General features: G+C 44.3%; 1 long non-coding RNA gene across 1 annotated transcript in view; it reads left to right on the forward strand.

Moving 5' to 3' along the window:
- Window positions 1–8,010, forward strand: part of LOC141097850 (uncharacterized) — a 94,166-nt gene extending 86,156 nt beyond the window's left edge. The window contains exon 2 of the long non-coding RNA XR_012234065.1: window positions 7,502–8,010. This is a non-coding gene — a long non-coding RNA (uncharacterized lncRNA). The remainder of the gene's footprint in view (window positions 1–7,501) is intronic.
- Window positions 8,011–24,709: the final 16,699 nt, after the last annotated feature.

A 24,709-nucleotide genomic window follows, 5' to 3' on the forward strand; every position in this document is an offset into this window, starting at 1 on the left:
GTTATATGACCTTGTTATATGACTATTGATTAATTACCATATTTCATGGTGCATCTATTGGTATCCATTATTGAGTTTTTTTGCTATACTATTGTTTTCCATTGTATATTGCTCATCTTTCATTATTTCTTACATATCCTTCTCTTGTCTTTTTAGTAACCCCATGACTAAGACCCAGGAGGGTCGAAACGTTGGGTATTTCAGTCAAATTGTCTTATCATGAATCCAATTTTTTGTAGCATATATTTTTAAATATTTATTTTTCTGTTGAATAAACTTACTATATATTTTTGCAAACCATCTTGTAGAGTGTGCAGTGAATTTTAGTACTGGTCATATGTGGCCATCTTCGACAAAAAAGAAGCAGAGACATTACCTCCACATAAGCTATATGTCTGCCTTTTGACCTGCTTCTAGGATCCTCACCTATTATTATTATTTATTTACATAGCACCATTAATTGCTTGGTGCTGTACATGAGACGGGGTTACATCAAAATGCAAATATCACTTACAGTAAACAAACTAACAATGGCAGACTGGTATAGAGGGAAGAGGACCCTTCCCTTGCGGGCTTACATGCTACAGGATTATGGGGAAGAAGATGGTAGGTTGGGGGTTGCAGTATCTCCAATGATGTTGAGGTGGCCGTGTGGTCATTACAGGTTGTAGTCTTCTTTGAAGAGATGGGTTTTCAGGTTACGCTTGAAGGAACCAAATGTGGTGGATAACCGGACATGTTGGGGCACAGAATTCCAGAGGAGTGGGATATTCTGGAGAAATCTTGGAGGCCATTGGGTGAGGAGCGAATAAGCGTGAAGGAGAGAAGGAGGTCTTGGGAGGACCAGAGTTTACATGAGGGAAGATATAGAGAGATTAGTTCGGAAATATACAGAGGAAAAAGGTCATGGATGGCTTTGTAGGTCAGTGTTAGTAGTTTAAACTGGATATGCTGGAAAATTGGAAGCCAGTGAAGGGATTTGCAATGAGGGGAAGCAGGAGTGTAACGAGGAGATAGATTTATTAGTCGGGCAGCAGATTTAAAGACGGACTGAAGGGGTGCGAGAGTGTTAGAAGGTAGGCCACAGAGGAGGATGTTGCAGTAGTCGAGGCGGTAGATGATTAGTGCATGCACAAGCATTTTGGTAGAGTGAGGGTTGAGGAAAGGATGGATTCTGAAAATATTTTTGAGCTGGAAGCGGCAGGAGGTGGCAAGATCTTGAATGAGTGGTTTGAAGGACAGGGCAGAGTCAAGGATTACTCAGAGGCAGCAGATTACCGTGACAGGGGAAAGTGTGAATTCATTTATTGTGATAGATAGATCAGGTAGGGAAGGTATGCGAGATGGAGGAAAGATAATTAGTTCAGATTTGTCCACATTGAGTTTGAAGAAGCAAGAGGAGAAGGAGGAGGATATGACTGATAGACACTCTGAGATTCTGGAGAGCAGAGAGGTAACATCTGGGCCAGAGAGGTAGATCTGAGTGTCATCTCATCTCCACGAGGTCGTATTTACTCTCTGTCCCAGGCTGAGATCCTAGCCATATCAGAGTATATTAAGGAGAGTTTGGCTAGGGATTTCATTCAATCCTCTTCTAAGTTTTCCAGAGCCACAGTAACCACCTTGGATGGCTCAATGATGAGTTGAGGTTCTTCCTCGTGGTTGGCAGGCAGGAAAAGGCAGGAAAGTGTAAAATCTTTGATGTTCTTATCAGGAGGCTGAAAATGCAGAGCAAAATCAAAACGGGCAAAAAATAGTGACCAGCTAGTTTGATGTGTGTTCAGTCTTTGTGCTGACTGAAGATAAGCCTGGTTCTTGTGTGCCTTGAAGGGCAAGTGGAAACAAACTCCATCATTTCCTTCCAGATGGTAGGCAACCAACTGTAATGAGATATGAGCTGCAAAGTCTTTTTTCGCCAGGTATGTCTGACCACATTGGATGAATGCCCCATTGCAACTCGCCTTTTGTCTGATACTGACACCAGTCTTTCACGCCTTGATTTGAGATAAGTTTTGGCATGCAGGTCTCCTGGGAGCATGCTTATGTATGTGCTCCCTGACTCTTATAGGGCCAGTGCATGCACGCTGTTAAATATGTCCCTAGCCAATAGCTGGGAGATGTCTGATATATAAGGCACCTACCCTTTTGGGAGGTGCCTTTGCAACTTTGGTCAATCAGTGTTTATCCTGCTACCTAGTTGTGTACCTGCACCTGCATACCTGAACCTGTGATCCAGTAGCTGAGGCCGTCTATGTTCCTGTACCTGTCCTGCCTGTGTCTGAGTTCTCATCTGACTACAAGTCATACCTCTCCTGTTTAACTCATTCCTGGCCAGTCCTGCATCACTGCCAGTTTGGGAGGTCAGCTTCCACTTCTCCGGGGTCTGTCCTGGAGTAACACCTGACATCCATCTGGAGCCAAGTCTAACCTCTCCATAAAAAGCTCTAGTGAAGAGTCAGGTGTTAACCTAGCTATGCCCCTCCAAGCTCTCCCCGGACCGTGGCACAGTGGTTCGAAAATCATGTATGTAACATGGGGGTTGCTCATCTAAGCAAATTTTCTGCTCATGTAGTCAACTACTGGCTGAATTTTATGTACAGCTCTGGCAAAAATTAACAGACCACTTTCAAATGTTCAGCTTGACTGATTTTTCTCTTTATAGGTATATTTTTGAGTAAAATGTAAATTATTCTTTTTGTCTATAAACTCCTGACAACATGTCTCCGAATTTCCAAGCAATACATTTTGTATTTTTTTCTGACAAAGAAAAATGGGCAAAATTAAAAAAACCTCAGTGCTATCACACCTCAAATAATGCAAAGAAAACAAGTTCATAATCATTTAGAAACAATACTAATGTTTTAACTCAGGAAGAGTTCTGGAATCAATATTTTGTGGAATAACCATGATTTTTAAAAACAACTTTTATGCGTCTTGGCATGCTTGCCATCAGTCTTTCTCACTGCTTCTGGTACAAAAATGTAAGCAGTTCTTTGTTTGATGGCTTGTGACTATACATCATCTTCTTTATTACAGTCCAGAGGTTTTCAATGGGGTTCAGGTTTGGAGAATGGGCTGCCCATGACAGGGTTTTGATGTGGTGGTCTCTTAATTCTTGCCAGGGCTGTAGATGTTCAAAGTAGGATCATCTTGGGGAGGACACTGCACATTATCACTACAATCCAATGGATCTCTTCAAATTGTGTTGTTGTCATGGTCTACGAACTGCCGGTGTGCTGTAGAGTATATCAGTACTCCAGTATTGCCGAATCTTTTTTTTTTTTTTTTTTACTATGACCATATGCAGCATAATTCCCCAAAATATCATCATTTCTGCTGCATTTACAGGGGTTCATCTGGGATGTTGACATGGGATTTTATATTTAAAATTGATAGGCATATACAGTGAGACCCCTTTAAATTTTTCACTCTTTGTTTCATTGCAGCCATTTGGTAAATTCAAAAAAGTTCATTTTTCTCATTAATATACACTCTGCACCCCATCTTGACTGAAAAAAACAGAAATATAGAATTTTTTGCAAATTTATTAAAAAAGAAAAACTGAAATTTCACATGGTCATAAGTATTCAGACCCTTTGCTCAGACACTCATATTTAAGTCACATGCTGTCCATTTCTTTGTGATCCTCTTTAAGATGGTTCTACTCCTTCATTGGAGTCCAGCTGTGTTTAATTAAACTGATAGTACTTGATTTGTAAAGGCACACATCTGTCTATATAAGACCTCACAGCTCACAGTGCATGTCAGACCAAATGAGAATCATGAGGTCAAAGGAACTGCCCAAGGAGCTTAGAGACAGAATTGTGGCATGGCACACATCTGGCCAAGGTTACAGAAGAATTTCTGCAGTACTTAAGGTTCCTAAGAGCACAGTAGCCTCAAGAAGTTTGGGACCACCAGAAGTCTTCCTAGACCTGGCCATCCAGCCAAACTAATCAATTGTGGGAGAAGAGCCTTAGTGAGAGAGGTAAAGAAGAAGCCCAAGATCACTGTGGTTGAGTTCCACAGATTCAGTAAGGAGATGGTAGAAAGTGGGTCCTTATGGCAGAGTGGCTCGACCGAAGCCTCTCCTCAGTGCAAGACATATGAAAGCCGGCATAAAGTTTGCTAAAAAACAAATGAAGGACTCCCAAACTATGAGAAATAAGATTCTCTGGTCTGATGAGAGGAAGATAGAACATTTTGGTGATAATTCTAAGCAGTATGTGTGGAGAAAATCAGGCACTGCTCACCACCTGCCCAATACAATCCCAACAGTGAAACATGGTGGTGACAGCATCATGCTATGGGGCTGTTGTTCAGCTACAGGGACAGGACGACTGGTTGCAATTGAAGGAAACATGAATGCGGCCAAGTACAGAGATATCCTGGATGAAAACCTCTTCCAGAGTGCTCTGGACCTCAGATTTGGCTGGTTTCACCTTCCAACAAGACAATGACCTTAAACACAGCTAAAATAACAAAAGTGTGGCTTCAGAACAATTCTGTGACCATTCTTGACTGGCCCAGCCAGAGCCCTGACCTAAACCCAATTGAGCATCTCTGGAGAGACCTGAAAATGGCTGTCCACCAACATTCACCATCCAACCTGACAGAACTGGAGAGGATCTGCAAGGAAGAATGGCAGAGGATCCCCAAATCAAGGTGTGAAAAACTTGTTGCATCATTCCCAAGAAGACTCATGGCTGTACTAGCTCAAAACGTTGCTTCTACTCAATACAGAGCAGAGTCTGAATACTTATGACCATGTGATATTTCAGTTTTTCTTTTTTAATAAATTTGCAAAAATGTCTACATTTCTGAATTTTTAAGTCAAGATGGGGTGCAGAGTGTACACTAATGAGACAAAAAATGAACTTTTTTGAATTTACCAAATGGCTACAATGAAACAAAGAGTGAAAAATTTAAAGGTGTCTGAATACTTTCTGACCCACTGTAAATTTGTCTGGGCCACCATAAGATTTATAATTTCCTAGCTGAAAAAGAATTTGAAAAAGTCAATTTCAGTGAGGTCTGGAGCATCAAATTGTATTCCTGAGCTGCCCATGTAATCCAGAATAATAATTTTCAGGGGGTGGAGTTCATATGGGGCAGCAAGGTGGCTCAGTGTTTTGCACAGCAGCCTTGCAGCACTGGAGTCCTGGGTTCAAATCCCACGAAGGACAACATTTGCAAGGAGTTTATATGTTCTCCCCATGTTTGTGTGGTTTTCCTATGGGTACTCTGGTTTCCTCCCACATTCCAAAGACATACTGATAGGGAATTTAGATTGTAAGTCCCATCGGGGATAGCAATGATAGTGTGTGCAAACTGTGAATATATGGGATTGTTTGCTGTAGGGGTTACCTGGGTCCTAGAGCACCTTGCTGGGGTTCCTCTTTCACTAGATGAGGAAAATGAGGAGGAGAATGAAATGTATGAGGAAAATGCCTGAATCCGTGTCAGAATTGGCCATTTTAATTTTATTCTTCAAAAAACTGGGGAAGTGTGTGGTGTTTTTACACGTGTATTGAGTAAAAAATGACCGTCACTAACATTGCAACGTATGCTGCCCTAATGAATGAGCTATAAATTTACTCAGCGCTAACTATTCTTTTTTTTGCAAAAGAAAAACGAATGTCAATAACACTGCGACATACGCTCCTCTAATGTACTAACTAAAATTTACTCAACATAAACTATTATTTTAGGGAACTGCTGCTGGTGTGATCAGAGATCAGTCACACAGCACCCCGACAGCACAGGGGATTGTAGGACGCAGGACACAGATCGCAGGAGGATCACACTGGTCACTAATGAATTTCTCTCCCTCTCAGGCAAAGCAGAAGGGGTATACAACCACTCTGCATGTCAACTCTGAAGTAAAGATGGCGTGTAGAGCGGTGATCACTATTGTAGATCAACACTTTTGGTGCTGATTGGTCAGTAACTATTGTTCATCTAATTTGCACCAAATGATTTAACTAGCCGAGGTGACATCACGATCACCCATCCATTTGTGACTTATGTGATTCGTGCTGTCTCAGTCAATCACAGCAATCGCCGGCGTGGGGGGAGGGACAGTACAGGCCCATGGGGCAATGTGCAGAGATAGCCTGCTGTCAAAAATAGCAACCATCTTTACTCGGTCACCGCGTAATTCAGCGCGATGAGCCGAAATAGGAGAGCCATGCATATACTGTGCTTTGATGAAGCACACTTCCCACAGCATACTGCACATGTCATGAAGGGGTTCACATGTGGCGTTTTTTTCGCGTTTCCGCGGCGGTTTTAACCTCGCGATTTTGCCACAAAAACGCAAGTAATAAGCATCCCATGCATTCCTATGGGATTCCACAATGCTGTGCTAATGCTGCAGTTTTTACAGCGGCGGAATCGCTTTGCGGTAAAAAATGCAGCATGCTCATTAATTTAGCGGAATCGCGGTGATCCCGCACCCATAGGAATGCATTGTTCTGCTTACTTTCCGCATATGGCTGTGCACACCATGCGAAAAGTAGGCAGAACAATTGCGGATGGTACCCACGGTCCGGAGGAGAGGAGACTGTCCTCCTGGCTTTGGGTAGCATATCCCTGTAAAAAAATAGAATTTAAAATAAAAAATATTGTTATTCTCACCTTCCGACGTCCCGCACAGCCTTCCCGCCTCTCTCCACGCTCCCGGTGCCAGTAAGCCTTTGCGAGCGATGACGTCCATTCTCGCGGGATCGCGGAGTCTCGCGGTCATTCACGCAACGTCATCGCGATTTACCGTGAGACGTCGCAATCCTGCGAGAACGTACGTCATCGCGGGCATTTTCGCAAAGGATTACTGGGAACGGGAGCATGGAGAGAGGCGGGAAGGCTGTGTGGGACGTCGAAAGGTAAGAATAACACCATTTTTTATTTTTTTTTATTATTTTTTACATTATATCTTTTACTACTGATGCTGCATAGGCAGCCTCAACAGTAAAAAGTCTGTCACACTTGTCAAACACTATGTTTGACGAGTGTGACCAACCTGTCAATCAGTTCTCCAAGCGATGCTACAGATCACTTGGAAAATGCTGCATTTTGCAAGCTAATTACGCTTGCAAAATGCTAGTTTTCCATGGGAAAATCACGGGAATTTAAAATGCGATTTTCCCGCGGAATGGAATTCCGGAACTCTCGCGGTAATTTCCGCGAGAGTTCCGCTACGTGTGAACCCAGCCTTAGAGGGAAGAGAATCTAGACTATTAGGGGATTAGAAGAAAATTCCTGTCATATATGGTCAATTTTTTTAACTGTCTAGATTGTCAACATTGAGGTTGATGATAGGGGCTTCACTTGTGATCTGAGGATGGAGTGAAAAGTGTCACAGTTGTCTTGGATTGTTGGATAGTGAGGTGATAAGGGTAAGGAAGCAAGTTTGTATGGCAACATGAAGGACAGAGGTATATGTTTTGAGCATAAACTTTTGATGGATACATTTTTTAACCAAAAGTAATTTTTTCCACAGATGCTGGCACACCTAGAGTGTAAGGGGGATGACGAGACTGCGGGTACCTGCGTGCCGGGTCTGGAACTGCAAAGGCTGCATCCTCTGTTCCTGATGGTAGGCTTTAGTGAGGCGGACTTTCCCTTTCTGCCTGGGGAAAATTTGAGCAAGCTGGGGGGATAAAAGAGATAAGCGCGCACAGCAGAGCAGTTTGGCACGAACAGAGGGCAGCGTGTGGACACAGGGGGAACTGGCGGAAAGGAGCAGCGCGTGGCTGTGGAGAGAGAGAGCTCCAATATGCGTTGTGCCGATGGCTGTTGGCGCCATCATCTATTCCAGGATCTTTTCTGTCAGGAAGACGTCCGTTCGATAAGTGACTTCTTTGAGAATGACTTAATTTGTTATTCCTGCGTTGATTTTTTTTCCCTATAACACCCTTGTGCTCCCTATTCTGCCTGCATTTTACCTCATGTTTTCCCTATCTCCCTGCATGGAGTAATACCCTGTTAAGTAAAAAAATTGGTAACCCTTGATCTGTCTCCTGACTGTCACTGCATCTGCCAACCTGCTGACATAGAGCATAACTGAAGAAAATGAGTTTGCAGCATGTGGCAGGGCTGCTGTTATCTGTGTCTGTGCTGGGATATTATGTGTGATGCAACTTAATCAAGGGCACTTTCCAGTGTCATCTAATAATTAGCGTTGATCGAGCACTGAAATGTTTAAGTTCACAGTACTAGAATTGAGTAGGTCGAACATTTAAACGTACTCGACTCGAGTATTTTCCTGATGCTCGATCGAGTATTGAGCACTGCTGAGCACACTCGCACATCACTGCTAATAATGTATCAAAGCTAAGTTGGGACGGATGGGGGAGCATAATGACTGCAAATTCTTCATAAGTTGCTGAGTATTCATGGCACATAGATTTCTTTATGTGTGTAATTTAGGAATGGTACAAAGTGGCAGGACTAGTTTTGATCGGTAAAGAAAGAAGGTTATGATCAAAAAGTGGCTGAGGGGAGATAGTAAAATCATGCACTGGGCAAAGTCAGAAGGCCTGGTCCAAGGTATTTCCATCTTCATATGTAGGAGAGTTAGTAAGGTGTGAAAGTACAAGAGAGGAAGTTTGAGACAGATGAGTGGTAGATGGTGAGTGGGGATTATCAATCGGAATATAAAATGTCACCATGATTAGAGTGGTAATGTCACAGGATAAATAATACAGAAGCCAAGGTCAAAGTGATCCAGGAACTGGTGGGGTAGCCCGAAGGAGGGTATACATCTGCCACTTGCAAGGTGAAAGGGTGGAAAAGTCTGATGGTGTGGAGCTTAAAAGAGGGAAAAATGTCTGGTCTGCACTAGAGGGGTTATACGTACTAGCATCATGTAATAAGGTAATTCTATTTGAAAAAACATGATGTTATCAGATGTACATTATGTTGTGATCAGAAAGTTGATTGATTTTGGTTACTAATTTATTATGCTGTGTCTTACATCACAATGAGCTAATATTAGTGTTGATCGATACCGTCCAATATCGGGAAATATCGGATCAGATTGGATCGGACCGATACCCCAAAAATATCGGATATCGCCGATTCCAATACCGGAAACCAATGCAAGTCAATGGGACACAAATATCGGAATGAAAATAAACCCTTACTTTCCTTGTAGGTTAATTCTACATGAAGGAAAACAACAAGGAATAATGTAGAATGTATTGGGGGAGGTGGAGGAGACATTAAAGGCATAGAGGTTTAGCCCAATCAAATGGAATAGCAGGAATTAATTTTTTTTTAAGACGTTCGGAGCTACAAAGATATTAACTATGTTAAGCTTTTTTATATTTTGTCAGATATTTATGTTTCACTACTTCCATGCTCTTCACCTTCTTTTTTACTTCTCCCACACTTTCTCCTTCATCATCCTCTTCAGGGTCATCTTCTTGGTCTTCTTCAGGGTGGTCTTCAGAGTCGTCGTCTTCAGGGTCGTCGTTTTCGGGGTCGTCGTCTTCTTCGGGGTGGTCTTCAGGGTCGTCGTCTTTAGGGTCGTCGTCAGGGAGATCCAGAGTGATTACCAAAAACCATTTCAAAAAGCTTGAACTTGGAAATGTAGCAGAAGGTACAAGAATGTTGAGGAAATGCTGAGAACCAGCTGACGGTACTGGAACCTGGATGGGTAGCCGAAGGTACAAGAGCCAATGGAACTATCGAGGACCAGCTGATGGTACTGGAACCAGGTTAATAAGCAGGAGGTACCTGTGCCAGAAAGCACTACCAAGGACCAGCAGACGTTGGTGGAACTCGGATACCGAGAAGGAGGCACCTAAGCCAAAGGCTCTGCCTGAAACAAGCTGACGTTACTGGAACCTTGAGGGACATATTCAAGATTGACTTCCAAAGAACCAGCTAATGGTACTGGAACTCAGATAGGCAGCAGAAGGTACACATGAAAAAAAAAATTGCAAGGCCGCGAGCTGGCCGGAGTTACAGAAACCCACAGTGCTACAGGGGGAGCTTGCCCTATTGGCACTACGGAACCAGGCTTCATTGCCAGATCCCGCAGCCCACATAGGACGCACCTAAACTGCAGGCACCATAGAGTCGGCTAACCCGACCGCAACATGACAGTACAACGTATTGGAGGCAAAGTGACGTTGACACTACCCGGAAACAGCTGGCGTACTGGAACCAGGCTGGGCAGGACGGAGTACCCGTGCCAAAGACACTTCTGAGCAGCAACTGGCGGTGTTGGAGCCCAGGGATTACAGTAGGAACAGAGTGTAGCCAGAGGCCTAATTGGAGCAAGTTTAATATCTGTAGTAGTGTGAATGTGGACAGAGCAGGAGAAATTGCCGGACACACAGTAGGGGATCAGCTGACGTTACTGAACCCCAATAACACTGGAGCATGTGTTGACTGTGCAGAGGGCACTTATGAGCAGCAACTGGCGGTGTCGGAGCCCAGGGTAAATAATAGAAGCAGAGTGGAGGCAGAGGCCTAATTGGTGCAAGTTTACTATCTGTAGTAGTGTGAATATGGACAGAGCAGGAGAAATTGCCGGACACTCAGCAGGGGATCAGCTGACGTTACTGAACCCCAATAACACTGGAGCATGTGTTGACTGTGCAGATGGCACTTATGAGCAGCAACTGGCAGTGTTGGAGCCCAGGAATTACAGTTCAGGTGGTAGAAACATGAACACAACAGGAGACCTGGATACTGTTGCCAACCAATTATTTAATCTGGAAGAGGACTGGCAAATTCCTGCAAGATTCAGGCCTTGTTCATTTTCAGAAAAGTAAGCCGGTCAACGTTATCGGAGGATAGTCGCATGCGACGGTCTGTTAGTACATCACCTGCGGCACTAAAGACGTGTTCCGATAATACACTAGCAGCAGGGCAAGCCAGCACCTCCAATGAATACTGGCTAAGCTCTGGGCATGTATCCAGCTTAGAGACCCAAAACTTGAAGGGGGAAGAGCCGTGTGGGAGAACACTGAGAGGGCAACACATGTAGTCTGTCACCATCTGACGGAAACATTGCCTCCTGCTGACTGGAGCCGTCTGTGATGGTGTAGACATTTGTGGCGGGGACACAAAACTTTGCCACATTTGGGCCATACTGGTCTTGCCTTGTGCTGAGGCGCTGCTTCTGCTCCCTCTTTGTGCAGAGCTTCCTCCACTGCCTCGACGCACTGATCTGCTTTGTAAAGCACTAGCAGCACTGGGCTCCGGTGGAATGGAGAACATGATGAAATGCACCAGTGTGTCTTGGTACTCCCGCATTTTGCGCTCCCAGGGAAAACGGTGTTATGAGGCTGTGTAAGTTGTCCCAGTAGCGAGTATCTAGGAGGGTGTACACCCAATAATCAGCCGTGTTGAGAATGTGGGTGATGCGGCGGTCGTTTCTCAGGCACTGCAGCATGAAATCAACCATGTGCTGCAGACTCCCAACTGGCCAAGAAACGCTGTCCCCTGCTTGAGGCGTCATCTCTGCCTGCTCTGCATCACCCCACCCTCGCTGTTATGATGAGTCACCGAAGGAGGAAAAAACAAAATACTAGCTAAGTCCAGAAAAACCAGAGAGGTTGACAGCTATCGGATTGCAGACCCCTGAACCTATCCAAAATGTGCCAACCGACTGATAGGAAAAACAGGCCCTGAAGTCGCTAGGCTTCAAAAGACTATATCAGCACTCAGGTATATTCTGAAGACAGAGCAAAAGATCAACAGATCAGAGACAAAAATGGAATTCAGCTCACCCCCGGCTGGGAATGGCAGAACTCCCAAAAAACAAGGCAAAACAAAAACAAAACTGAAGTGTACAAAGCAGAGCAGAAAAACTTAGCTTTGAGACGCAGGAATCAGACTGGTCTCCAAGAATCCAGCAGGATCACCAGCAAGGCAGAAGGGCGTCCGCTGCCTTATATCCAGTCCTCAATTCCAGTCACCCAGTCATCATTTAGCTGCCCAGGTGTTTGGTAATCAGCCTCACTACCTTCCTTCACCAGAGGAGGGAGTTCATCAGACCTCAACGGTGAAGGGAAAAATGAACTCACAACAGTACCTCCCCCTTGAGGAGAGGTCACCGAACCCTCATCCATGCCACCATGGCGATCCGGGTGAGCCCGATGAAAGGCACGCACCAATCTTTCGGCATGAATATCAGAGGCAGAGACCCCGAATTATCCTCCTGACCATAACCCTTCCACTTAACCAAATACTGGAGTCTCCGTCTAGCCAGACGGGAATCCAGTATCTTCTCTACCTCATATTCCATGTTACCTTCAACCAATACAGGGTCAGGAGGTGCCACCACAGGAACTACTGGTTCAACAAACCTCTTCAACAAGGACTTATGAAACACATTATGAATTTTAAATGTGACAGGAAGAGCCAACCGAAAAGAGACCGGATTAATAATCTCCAAAATCTTGTAAGGTCCAATTAATCTAGGCTTAAACTTAGGAGAAGCCACCTTCATAGCAATATTTTTTGATGACAACCAAACCATATCACCCACCTTAAACTGGGGACCAACGGTCCTACGCCGGTTGGAAAACCGCTGGGCCTTTTCCTGGGAGAGAGACAACTTATCCACTACTTGGTCCCAGATCTGGTGCATTCTCTCCACCACAGTGTCAACACCTGGGCAGGCAGAAGGCTCCACCTGCCCTGAAGAAAATCGAGGGTGAAACCCAAAGTTACAAAAAAAAGGTGACATCAAAGTGGCAGAACTAGCTCTATTATTTAAAGCAAATTCGGCCAATGGCAAAAATGAAACCCAATCATCCTGATCGGCAGAAATAAAACATCTCAAATACGACTCCAAAGTCTGGTTTGTTCTCTCCGTCTGCCCATTGATCTGAGGGTGAAACGCAGAGGAGAAGGACAACTGAATTCCTGACGTTGCGCCCTAGACAAAACTACTGTTGTGAGTTCATTTTTCCCTTCACCGTTGAGGTCTGATGAACTCCCTCCTCTGGTGAAGGAAGGTAGTGAAGCTGATTACCAAACACCTGGGCAGCTAGATGATGACTGGGTGGCTGGAATTGAGGACTGGATATAAGGCAGCCGACGCCCTTCTGCCTTGCTGGTGATTCTGTTATGATGAGTCACCGAAGGAGGAAAAAACAAAATACTAGCTAAGTCCAGAAAAACCGTTGGCAGCTATCGGATTGCAGACCCCTGAACCAATCCAAAATGTGCCAACCGACTGATAGGAAAAACAGGCCCTGAAGTCGCTAGGCTTCAAAAGACTATATCAGCACTCAGGTATATTCTGAAGACAGAGCAAAAGATCAACAGATCAGAGACAAAAATGGAATTCAGCTCACCCCTGGCCGGGGATGGCAGAACTCCCAAAAAACAAGGCAAAACAAAAACAAAACTGAAGTGTACAAAGCAGAGCAGAAAAACTTAGCTTTGAGACGCAGGAATCAGACTGGTCTCCAAGAATCCAGCAGGATCACCAGCAAGGCAGAAGGGCGTCTGCTGCCTTATATCCAGTCCTCAATTCCAGCCACCCAGTCATCATCTAGCTGCCCAGGTATTTGGTAATCAGCCTCACTACCTTCTTTCACCAGAGGAGGGAGTTCATCAGACCTCAACGGTGAAGGGAAAAATGAACTCACAACACCTCGCTCTATATACTGACTACTAGAGCATTGTGTACCTCCCTCCTCTGGACAGATGTCTTCCTCCTCCATTGACTCCTCCTCATCCTCCTCACAAAGTGTCCCCTGCCTAGGCCTTTGTGAGGAACCATGTTGCGCAGACTGTCCAGAAGCAGATGGCATTTGTGACTCCTCATCATCCACCTCTTCCACAACCTCCTCCCTTAGTGCTTGCAGTGTTTTTTCAAGCAGGCAGATAAGGGGGATAGTCATGCTGTCTAGTGCATCATCTGCACTCGCCATCCGCGTGGAATCATCGAAGGCACGCGAAACGTGGCAGATGTCCTTCATAGAGGCCCACTCAGTGGTGGTGAAGTGTGAACTGCACGCAGTGCGACTTGTTTGCGCCTGATGCAGCTGGTACTCCATTACTGCTGCCTGCTGCTCACACAACCGCTCCAACAAATGTAACGTTGAATTCCACCTGGTGGGTAGGTCACATATGATGCAATGTTCCGGAAGGCGGAATCAGGCCTGCAGAGCTGCAATGCGCGATCTTACCATGCTGGAACGCCGCAAGTGAGCGCACTCTATGCGGACCTTGTGCAGCAGTGCATCAAGATCCAGATAGCCCCTCAAAAAACTCTGCAAAACCAAGTTGAGCACATGTGCCAGACATGGGATGTGAGTGAGGTTGCCTAGGCCCAGAGCTGCCACCAGATTTCGGCCATTGTCACACACTACCATGCCAGGCTGGAGATTCGCTGGCACAAACCACACGTCGCTCTCCTGCTTGATGGCATTCCAGAGCTCCTGCGCTGTGTGGCTTCGATTCCCAAAAGAAATTAATTTCAATATGGCCTGTTGACGTTTGGCCACGGCTGTGTTCATATCGGTCGTAACAGGTAAGCGTTCATGGGTCCATGTGGAGGTAGACTGTGAAGGCTCCTGCAGCGCTGATTCAGAGTAATTGGAGTATGAGGAGGAGTTAATGTGTACAGACTGGATTCCTGCAATCCTTGGAGGTGGCAGAACATGTACAGCGCCACTCTCAAGATCTGTACCCAGCTCCATAACATTTACCCAATGGGCAGTGAGGGAAAGATATTGACCCTGTCCATGGTTACCGGTCCACACATCGGTGGTCAGGTGTGCCTTGCTACTGACGGCGTTTAGTAGCGCATGTTTAATTTTTCCCTCCACATGCTTTTGCAGGGTAGGGACGGCTTGCCTGCTGAAATAAAAGCGGCTGGGCACGTTGTATTGTGGGACTGCCAATGCCATGAAGTTACAGAAGGTGTCAGTCTCCACCAGCCTGAATGAGAGCATTTCAAGGGACAGTAGTTTTGCAATGCCAGCATTCAGAGCCTGTGCTCGGGGGTGGTTTGCTGAGTATGGATGCCTTTTATCCCATGCCTGCGCTACCGATGGCTGTAGACTGGCCTGGGAGTGTGAGGATGACAGGGAACGTGGTGCTGTGGGTGGAATGACACTGTGTCTCTGTACAACAATGCCAGAGGTTCTTCCATGGCGATCCTGTGAGGAAGCCGAACCAGCGATGTGTTTAGCTGGAGGAAGATGCTACAACACGAGCTAAAGAGGTGGTAGGTGGCGCTGTAGGTTGGCCTAGGTCGTCAGTGTGTCTTTGTAACTCCACCACGTGCTTGGTCCGCACATGTTTCCACATATTTGTGGTATTGAGGTTGCTGACACTTTTCCCTCTTTTCACTTTCTGATTACACTGCTTGCATTTGACAAAGCAAATGTCATCTGCAACTGTGTCAAAAAAGGACCAGGCACTCCAAGTCTTGGGAGCGCCCATTTTGGGTTTTGGAAGAGGCATGCTCCTAATGGGTGCCGAAGTGGAGGCTACAGCAACCGAGTCTACCCCCTCCCTCTCCATCCTGTTTTGGCCGTTCGGGGAATCTCTTCCTCAGAGATGCTCCCACCACCTTCCTGTACCTCACGCCATGATGGGTGAAGGACCTCATCATCTACACTACCCTCTTCAAACGACTACTTCTCCTGGGTAGTCTCGACAGCACAGTACACACCAGAAAGTGGTACCTGAGTCTCATCATCAGATGCGTACTGAGGTGTGCTGACCACAGGCACTGGCCCACCCGCCTCTTCAGATTCAGAGAGACAAAGCTGTTGCGCATCACTGCATATTACCTCTTCTTCAAATTCTCTAATGCTGCTTGGCTGGCCCCCCTCTTTCCAAGCCAACAGATTCAGAGAACAGAAGTAGAGATGGCTCCTGTCCAGGGCTCTCTGACTGCCTGGGCAATTTGGCAGGTGGTGAAGAGACAGATGGGTGCTCTTCAGTGCTCTGGACCTGAGAGGATCTGGAACTAATTGAAGTTGATGCGTTAGCTGCCATCCATCCGACAACGGCTTCAATTTGTTCGTTCCGCAGCGGTGGGGTACGGTGAGCTCCTACAAAGCTGCACATAAAGGACTGTTCCCTGGGAAAACTGGGGGATGCTGAGTCACTGGTGCCCGCAGCAGGCACAGAATCTACACGTACTCTCCCTGCAGAAACTCCACACCCACTACCACGTGCCTTACTCCCTGCCTTCTTCATCTTGGTAGACTGTTAAAGATAGGCAGAAAAGTACTAAGGGCTTAGTGTGCTTATTCCTGAACAGCTGCTAACAGGTATAAGATACACTAATTTTATAAAGTGTGGACTATACTTTAATATGAGCTAATGTGGCCTAAACAACTGTAAAGTGGAGTGTTTGGTGAACTTTATTAACTTTTTTTTCACAAAAAGACACTGGATGTGCCCAAAGATGTAAAACCGATAGTATCACAAACTTATGAAGCTATTACAATGCAGGAAGGTAACCTACAATGCAATAGATGAGGCTCCAAAAAATAGGCTAATACTAATCTGCCTGCCCTGCACAAGCCAGCAGAAAGGCTCCTCTATCTACTCCTATATAGTGTTTGCAAATATTCTAACTGGATACGGATGGAACCACACTAAAAGGAGAAATCTGGAAAAATGAGCAGCACTAATGCAAAAAAGGACAATGTATGAGGCAGTGACGCACTCTGAGCGGACAACAACCGAAGGTGTCTGCAGAACACACTACAGCGTGAGCTGCACTCACACACAGAGACCTCGCAGAGAGCCGTGAACAGCGCTGCAAGGCAAAAGAAAGCTACAGCGGTTGATAAAGTTGCCTGGGTAAAGCACAATATAGCAAATCGCTAGGTCACATTGTCCCTCAAAACAGCAGCGTCCTATCCCTAACTGAATTCACAGCAGAGTGAACCCAAAATGGCGGCAGCAGCTTTTATAGTGCATCATGACATCATTTCAGAAGCCAATCACAGTAGTTACAGTTGTGGCCAAAAATATTGACACCCCTGCAATTTTGTCAGATAATACTCAGTTTCTTCCTGAAAATGATTGCAATCACAAATTCTTTGGTATTATTATCTTCATTTAATTTGTCTTAAATGAAAAAACACAAAAGAGAATGAAGCAAAAAGCAACACATTGATCATTTCATACAAAACTCCAAAAATGGGCCAGACAAAAGTATTGGCACCCTCAGCCTAATACTTGGTTGCACAACCTTTAGCCAAAATAACTGCGACCAACTGCTTCCGGTAACCATCAATGAGTTTCTTACAATGCTCTGCTGGAATTTTAGAGCATTCTTCTTTGGCAAACTGCTCCAGGTCCCTGATACTAGAAGGGTGCCTTCTCCAAACTGCCATTTTTAGATCTCTCCACAGGTGTTCTATGGGATTCAGGTCTGGACTCATTGCTGGCCACCTTAGAAGTCTCCAGTGTTTTCTCTAAAACCATTTTCTAGTGCTTTTTGAAGTGTGTTTTGGGTCATTGTCCTGCTGGAAGACCCATGACCTCTGAGGGAGACCCAGCTTTCTCACACTGGGCCCTACATTATGCTGCAAAATTTGTTGGTAGTCTTCAGACTTCATAATGCCATGCACACGGTCAAGCAGTCCAGTGCCAGAGGCAGCAAAGCAACCCCAAAACTTCAGGGAACCTCCGCCATGTTTGACTGTAGGGACCGTGTTCTTTTCTTTGAATGCCTCTTTTTTCTCCTGTAAACTCTATGTTCATGCCTTTGCCAAATAAGCTCTACTTTTGTCTCATCTAACCAGAGAACATTCTTCCAAAACATTTTAGGCTTTTTCAGGTACGTTTTGGCAAACTCCAGCCTGGCTTTTTTATGTCTCAGGGTAAGAAGTGGGGTCTTCCTGGGTCTCCTACCATACAGTCCCTTTTCCTTCAGATGCCGACGGATAGTACGGCTTGACACTGTTGTACCCTCGGACTGCAGGGCAGCTTGAACTTGTTTGGATGTTAGTCGAGGTTCTTTATCCAACATCCACACAATCTTGCTTTGAAATCTCTTGTCAATTTTTCTTTTCCGTCCAAATCTAGGGAGGTTAGCCACAGTGCCATGGGCTTTAAATTCTTGATGACACTGCGCACGGTAGACACAGGAACATTCAGGTCTTTGGAGATGGACTTGTAGCCTTGAGATTGCTCATGCTTCCTCACAATCTGGTTTCTCAAGTCCTCAGACAGTTTTTTGGTTTTCTTTCTTTTCTCCATGCTCAATGTGGTACACACAAGGACACAGGACAGAGGTTGAGTCAACTTTAATCCATGTCAACTGGCTGCAAGTGTGATTTAGTTATTGCCAACACCTGTTAGGTGCCACAGGTAAGTTACAGATGCTGTTAATTACACAAATTAGTGAAGCATCACATGATTTTTCGAACAGTGTCAATACTTTTGTCCACCCTCTTTTTATATTTGGTGTGGAATTATATCCAATTTGGCTTTAGGACAATTCTTTTGTGTTTTTTCATTTAAGACAAATTAAATGAAGATAATATTAACAAAGAATTTGTGTTTGCATTAATTTTCAGGAAGAAACTGAGTATTATCTGACAAAATTGCAGGGGTGTCAATACTTTTGGCCACAACTGTACATGCCTAACATGCTCTAACAGGATGTGCCCACACTCCTTAGGATCCTCATTGGCTGAATAAAATCAAACTGGCTCATTGCATTATGGGAACTTCCGATTCCGGCATTCGAAATACTAAAAGTATCGGAACTCAGTATCGGAATTCCGATACCGCGAATATCCGCCGATAACCGATATTGCAGTATCGGAATGCTCAACACTAGCTCATATTAATTTATTTAAGTATAGACATCATCAGTCTCTTACTAGCACTTGATACAACTACATATGCCAGAGTTGTTTGCACTAGAGGGGTTACACTTATCAGTAAAACATAATTTCTAGAATCATGATGACTTGATGTTCATCTTTCAGATTTATGTTATAATGAGAATGTTTATTTTTTGCTAGTAATTAGTTATACTGTATTTTCTGATCTTATATTAAACTATTATTTTGAATACAGTTATTAGTTTGTTGCTAGTACTGTGCTGCTCAAAATTATTGGCAATTTTTTCTTTGTCTGTATAATATCTTCAGAAAGAAATGGAAATTTACCAATGTTATATCCTCAGAATTTTTTAATTAGTGGTCCAAAGTAATGCAACAATAATACATTGTTTTTCAACTTATATGTTGCAATTTCAAAGGGGTAACAGAATAAACAGGATTTGCAGCAATAAAAGCACCTATAATTAATACTTGGTTGCTCATCCTTTGGCATTGATGACAGCCTCCAAACATTTCTTGTAGCCATCTATAATCTTCTTGCACTTTTCAGTTGGTATTTTCTCCCACTCTTCCTTTGCAGTTTGTTCAAGCTCCTGAATGTTTGCAGGGTTATTTTCCCATTGGCAGATTTCAGCTCATAACAAAGATTTTCAGTTGTGTTGAGATCACGACTCATTGCTGGTCATTGTTTTGCTGGAGGACCCATGAGCTTTGACTCAAACCGAGTTTTCTTACTCTGGCTAGGACATTTTGTTCCAAAATCTCTTAATAATTTTCTGATTTCATTATTCCAGTGGTACAGTCAAGGCCTCCAGTACCAGATGCAGCAAAGAAACTCCACAGCATTATCGATCATCCACCATGTTTAACTGTTGGTAGGGTGTCCTTTTTATTATAAGCTTCATTGTGCCGTCTATAAACAAACAGTTGCTTTGCATTGCCAAAAAGCTCTAATCTTGTTTCATCTGTCCACAGAACATTTTCTTAGAAGAATTGTGGTTTGTCAAGGTACTGTTTGCCAAAGATCAGTCATTCCTTTTTATTTCTGTTCATCAAGGAAAGACTAGGAGCAATGGGATGAAACTGAATGGGAGGAGGCACAGATTAGATATTAGAAAAAACTTTTTGACAGTTAGAGTGATCAATGAGTGGAACAAGCTGCCACGAGAAGTGGTGAGTTCTCCTTCAATGGAAGTCTTCAAACAGAGGCTGGACAGACATCTGACTGGGATGATTTAGCGAATCCTGCTTTGAGCAGGCGGTTGGAACAGATGGCCCAGGAGGTCCCTTCCAACTCTACGATTCTATGATTCTATGATTCTATCAGCAATGGTTTCTTACTTGACCATAAAGCTCTGCTCGGTTTATTATATGGCATATGGTACTTGTTGAAACAATGACTCCAGGCTGTTCCAGGTTGGCCTTCAGGTCTTTGGATGTTTGACTTGGTGTTCTTTCCGCCATTCGCCCCAAACTTAAAGACATCTTTTATCAATTTTCATCTTTCACACTCATCCAGGGAGGTTCTTGACAGTTCCATGCTTGGCAAAATTCTCAATAATATTGCAGCAGTGTTGAAACTGGCATAGCAAGGGCTTTGGAGATGGCCCTATACCATTTCAAAGTCTTGTGTTTGTGAATAATAGCAGTTCTGATGTCCTCAGACAGCTCTTTTATCTTCACCATTGTGACAAAGGAACAGAGCCTACCATCATTCATTGGCTAATTCATATCACAAGGGCATCAACACAGGTGATTCTCATTTGTAGTTTACCACAGGCGAATCAAAATGTGTTTCCATACTAATTTAATTTAAAGGATGCCAGTACTATACCATACTATTTTACCTCTTTGTTTTAAATTATTGTTTATCATTTGCTCTTTTGCATTTAACAGGCGTGCTCTATACAAAAAAAACTGTTTCACTTGATTAATATTTTTAGGAGATATTCCACAGTATTTACTTAAGCTTTATGAGTGCCAATAATGGTGAGCAGGACTGTATGTGATACCACCATATACATTATTTACCTTTGACTTTTACTACAGTTCTTCCATTTTTTCCTCACCTTTCTTGTGTTTTTATGTTGGGCTTTTTGTGGTCTGCATTGTGTGGATTTATTTTTATGATTGATAAAAAAATAAATTGTTTTGTTAATCATGTGTAACATTTTTGATATACAACACTGTTATGAATGGGTCGCCGAGGAAAAAAAAACAACACAAGTTAAGTCTCAGAAAACCAGAGAGGTTGGTAACTATGCAGACTGCAGACCCCTGACTCTAACCACGCAACTAGCAGCAGTCGTGGAGCGCTCCTACGTTGGTCCTAAATGCCTCGTCACAACCGGAGGGCTAAATAAGCCTAAAGCAGGAAAAGAGGAAAACTAACTGCCCCAGAGCAGACCCCAAAGGAAAGACAACCCCCCACATGTTTTGACGGTGAAACAAGATGAAAACACATACAAAGGCAGGAAAATAGGCTGAGCAAACGATGGGGCAAAACTAACTAGAAAGGACAGGAAAGGAAAGACACTGTCTGCAATCTGCCAAACACCCTACCAAAAATAATGTCCAATACATCTGATAGCAAAATTAACCCTGAAGTCACTAGACTTCTCCCACTATATCAGCACTCTGAAATATTCTGAGACACAGCAAAAAGAGGCCAATCTAATAAGGGACAAAAAAAAGCAAATTGGCAAATACAGATAAATAAGAGTGGAAATTCAGCACAGCCCAGCCGGGCTGGCTGACCACACAAAAAACTGAATTGACCAACAAGAGCAAGTGTGAACATTAGCAAAAACAAACTTAACTTAAGAAGACTGGAACAGAGCTGAGTCCAAGACCTGAGAAGCAGACTGAATCACCAGCACCAGGATAGGGCATCGGCTGTCTTATATCCAGTCTGATACTCCAGAGATCCTGTCACCACCAGAGGGAGAACGGAAGGAGAACTCTCAACTGGTGGAGCAGAAAATGAGCTCATAACAGTACCCCCCCTTGAGGAGGGGTCATCAAACCCTCATCCATGCCACCAGGCCGAACAGGATGGGCCCGGTGAAAAGCATGAACCAATTTATTGGCATGAATATCAGAGGCAGAGACCCAAGAATTATCCTCCTGGCCATAACCCTTCCATTTGACCAAATACTGGAGTCTCCGTCTAACCAAACGAGAATCCAATATTTTCTCTACCTCATATTCCACATTGTCTTTAACCAATACAGGGTCAGGAGGTGCCACCACAGGAACTACTGGCTCAACAAACCTCTTCAACAGAGTTTTGTGAAATACGTTATGGATTTTGAACCTAACTGGAAGAGCCAATCGAAAAGAAACAGGATTAAAAATCTCCAAAATCCTATAAGGTCCAATAAATCTTGGCTTAAAATTTTGGAGATGCAACCTTCATAGGAATATTCTTAGACGACAACCAAACCATATCACCCACTTTAAACCGGGGACCAATGGTCCTAGGCCGGTTGGAAAAACACTGGGCCTTTTCCTGAGAGAGTGACAATTTATCCACCACTTGGTCCCATATCTGCTGCATTCTCATAATCACAGTGTCCACACCTGGGCAGGACGAAGATTCCACTTGCCCTGAAGAGAATCGAGGATGAAACCCAAAATTTCAGAAAAAGGGTGACATCAAGGTCGTAGAACTAGCTCTATTGTTCAGCGCAAATTCAGCCAAGGGCAAAAATGAGACCCAATCATCTTGATCAGCAGATATAAAACATCTTAAATAAAGATACTGTCACACTAAGCGATATCGCTAGCAATATCGCTATAACTTGTGACGTTATAGCGATATTGCTAGCGATATCGCTGTGTCTGATACTTACCAACGACCGCTCCCACGCTGGTTATCGCTGATCACGTGAGAACGTTCAGGACCGTTTCTCGTCGTCAGCTTCCTGCGGCGCTTCCTGTGGAGAGACGAGCGACGAGCGTGAACGCGGGCGGGAGGACGCAGGATCGCCTAGTGTGACAGGTAAGTAGCGACCCCCGTCCCCAGCGATGTCGCTGGTGAGATCTGCCTGTGTCGCAGCTCACTAGCGACTACTTAGCGATGTACCAGCGATCCTGACCGCGTCATATCGCTGGTCGGGATCGCTGGTACATCGCTAAGTGTGACAGTACCTTAAGACTCCAGGGTCTGGTTTGTTCTCTTAGTCTGCCCTTTGGTCTGGGGATGAAGCGCAGAGGAGAAGGATAACTGAATTTCCAGATTGGAACAAAAGGCTTTCCAAAATCTGGAAACAAACTGGACCCCTCTATCGGACACAATGTTCTCAGGAATCCCCTGTAACCGAACCACCTGTTGTAAAAACAAGGGTACCAACACAGCGGAAGATGGCAACTTTGGGAGTGGTACAAGATGGACCATCTTCGAAAATCTATCACAAATTACCCAGATAACAGTCATCCTCTGAGAGGAAGGAAGATCGGAAATAAAATCCATTGAGATATGGGTCCATGACCTCTTGGGCACCAGCAGGGGCATCAGCAACCCACTAGAGCGAGAACAGGGTTTAGACAAGTACAGGACCGTACAAAGGACTGTACAAAATTCCTGACATCACGAGATAAGGCAGGCCACCAAAACGACCGACTCACCAAATCTCTGGTGCCAAAAATACCTGGATGACCAGCCAATGCGGAGCAATGGACTTCAGACATCACTCTCTTTCTCCACTGGTCAGGAACATAGAATCTTCCCATAGGGCAACGCTGAGGTTTATCCTCCTGAAATTCCCGCAGGGCGCGTCTCAAATCAGGCGAAATGGCAGAAAGAACTACCCCCTCACCTAGGATAGTAGTAGGCTCGGTCACATTAACAGAATCAGCAAAGAAACTCCTAGAAAGGGTGTCTGCCTTAACATTCTTAGTGCCCGGAAGAAAAAAGACCACAAAATTAAAACGCATGAAATACAAGGCCCATCTAGCCTGTCTAGGATTCAAGCGTTTGGCCGACTCCAGATAAGTCAGATTCTTGTGATCGGTGAGGACCACAAATTGATGTCTAGCTCCCTCCAACCAATGTCTCCACTCCTCAAATGCCCATTTCATGGCCAACAATTCCCGATTCCCCGCGTCATAGTTGCGCTCAGATGGGGAGAACTTTCGAGAAAAGAAGGCACAGGGATTCATCTTTGAAGTCACAGGGTCTTTTTGGGACAAAACAGCTCCTGCACCAATCTCATAAGCGTCTACCTCCACTTGAAATGGAAGTGAGACATCAGGTTGCTGTAAAACTGGAGCTGAAGTAAATCTCCGCTTAAGCTCCTGAAATGCTGAGACAGCCTCAGGAGACCAATTCAGCACATCAGCTCTCTTCTTGGTCAGATCAGTCAGTGGTTTGACAATACTAGAAAAATTACCTATAAATTTACGATAGAAATTAGCAAAACCCAAAAACTTCTGAAGAGCCTTGAAAGAAGTAGGCTGAGCCCAATCATAAATGGCCTGTACCTTGGCCGGATCCATTTCAATAGTCGATGGAGATAAGATAAATCCCAAAAATGAAATCCTCTGTACACCAAAGAGACATTTCGATCCCTTAACAAACAGGGAATTCTCAAGAAAATCTGGAACACAGTCCGTACATGTTCCACATGGGAATCCCAATCACTAGAAAAGATCAAAATATCATCCAGATAGATGATCAAAAACTTATCCACGAAGTCTTGGAAAATATCATTCATAAAGGACTGGAAGACAGAAGGGGCATTAGAGAGCCCAAAAGGCATCACCAGGTACTCAAAATGTCCCTCCGGAATATTAAACGCCGTCTTCCATTCATCCCCATGCTTGATGCAAATAAGATTATACGCCCCCCTGAGGTAAAGCTTAGTAAACCAGCAGGCACTCTTAACTCTGGAGAATAAATCAGACAT

The sequence above is a fragment of the Dendrobates tinctorius genome, unplaced genomic scaffold (genome assembly GCF_039654945.1).
Source record: "Dendrobates tinctorius isolate UK_male_01 unplaced genomic scaffold, ASM3965494v1 ptg000003l, whole genome shotgun sequence".
NCBI lineage: Eukaryota > Metazoa > Chordata > Amphibia > Anura > Dendrobatidae > Dendrobates > Dendrobates tinctorius.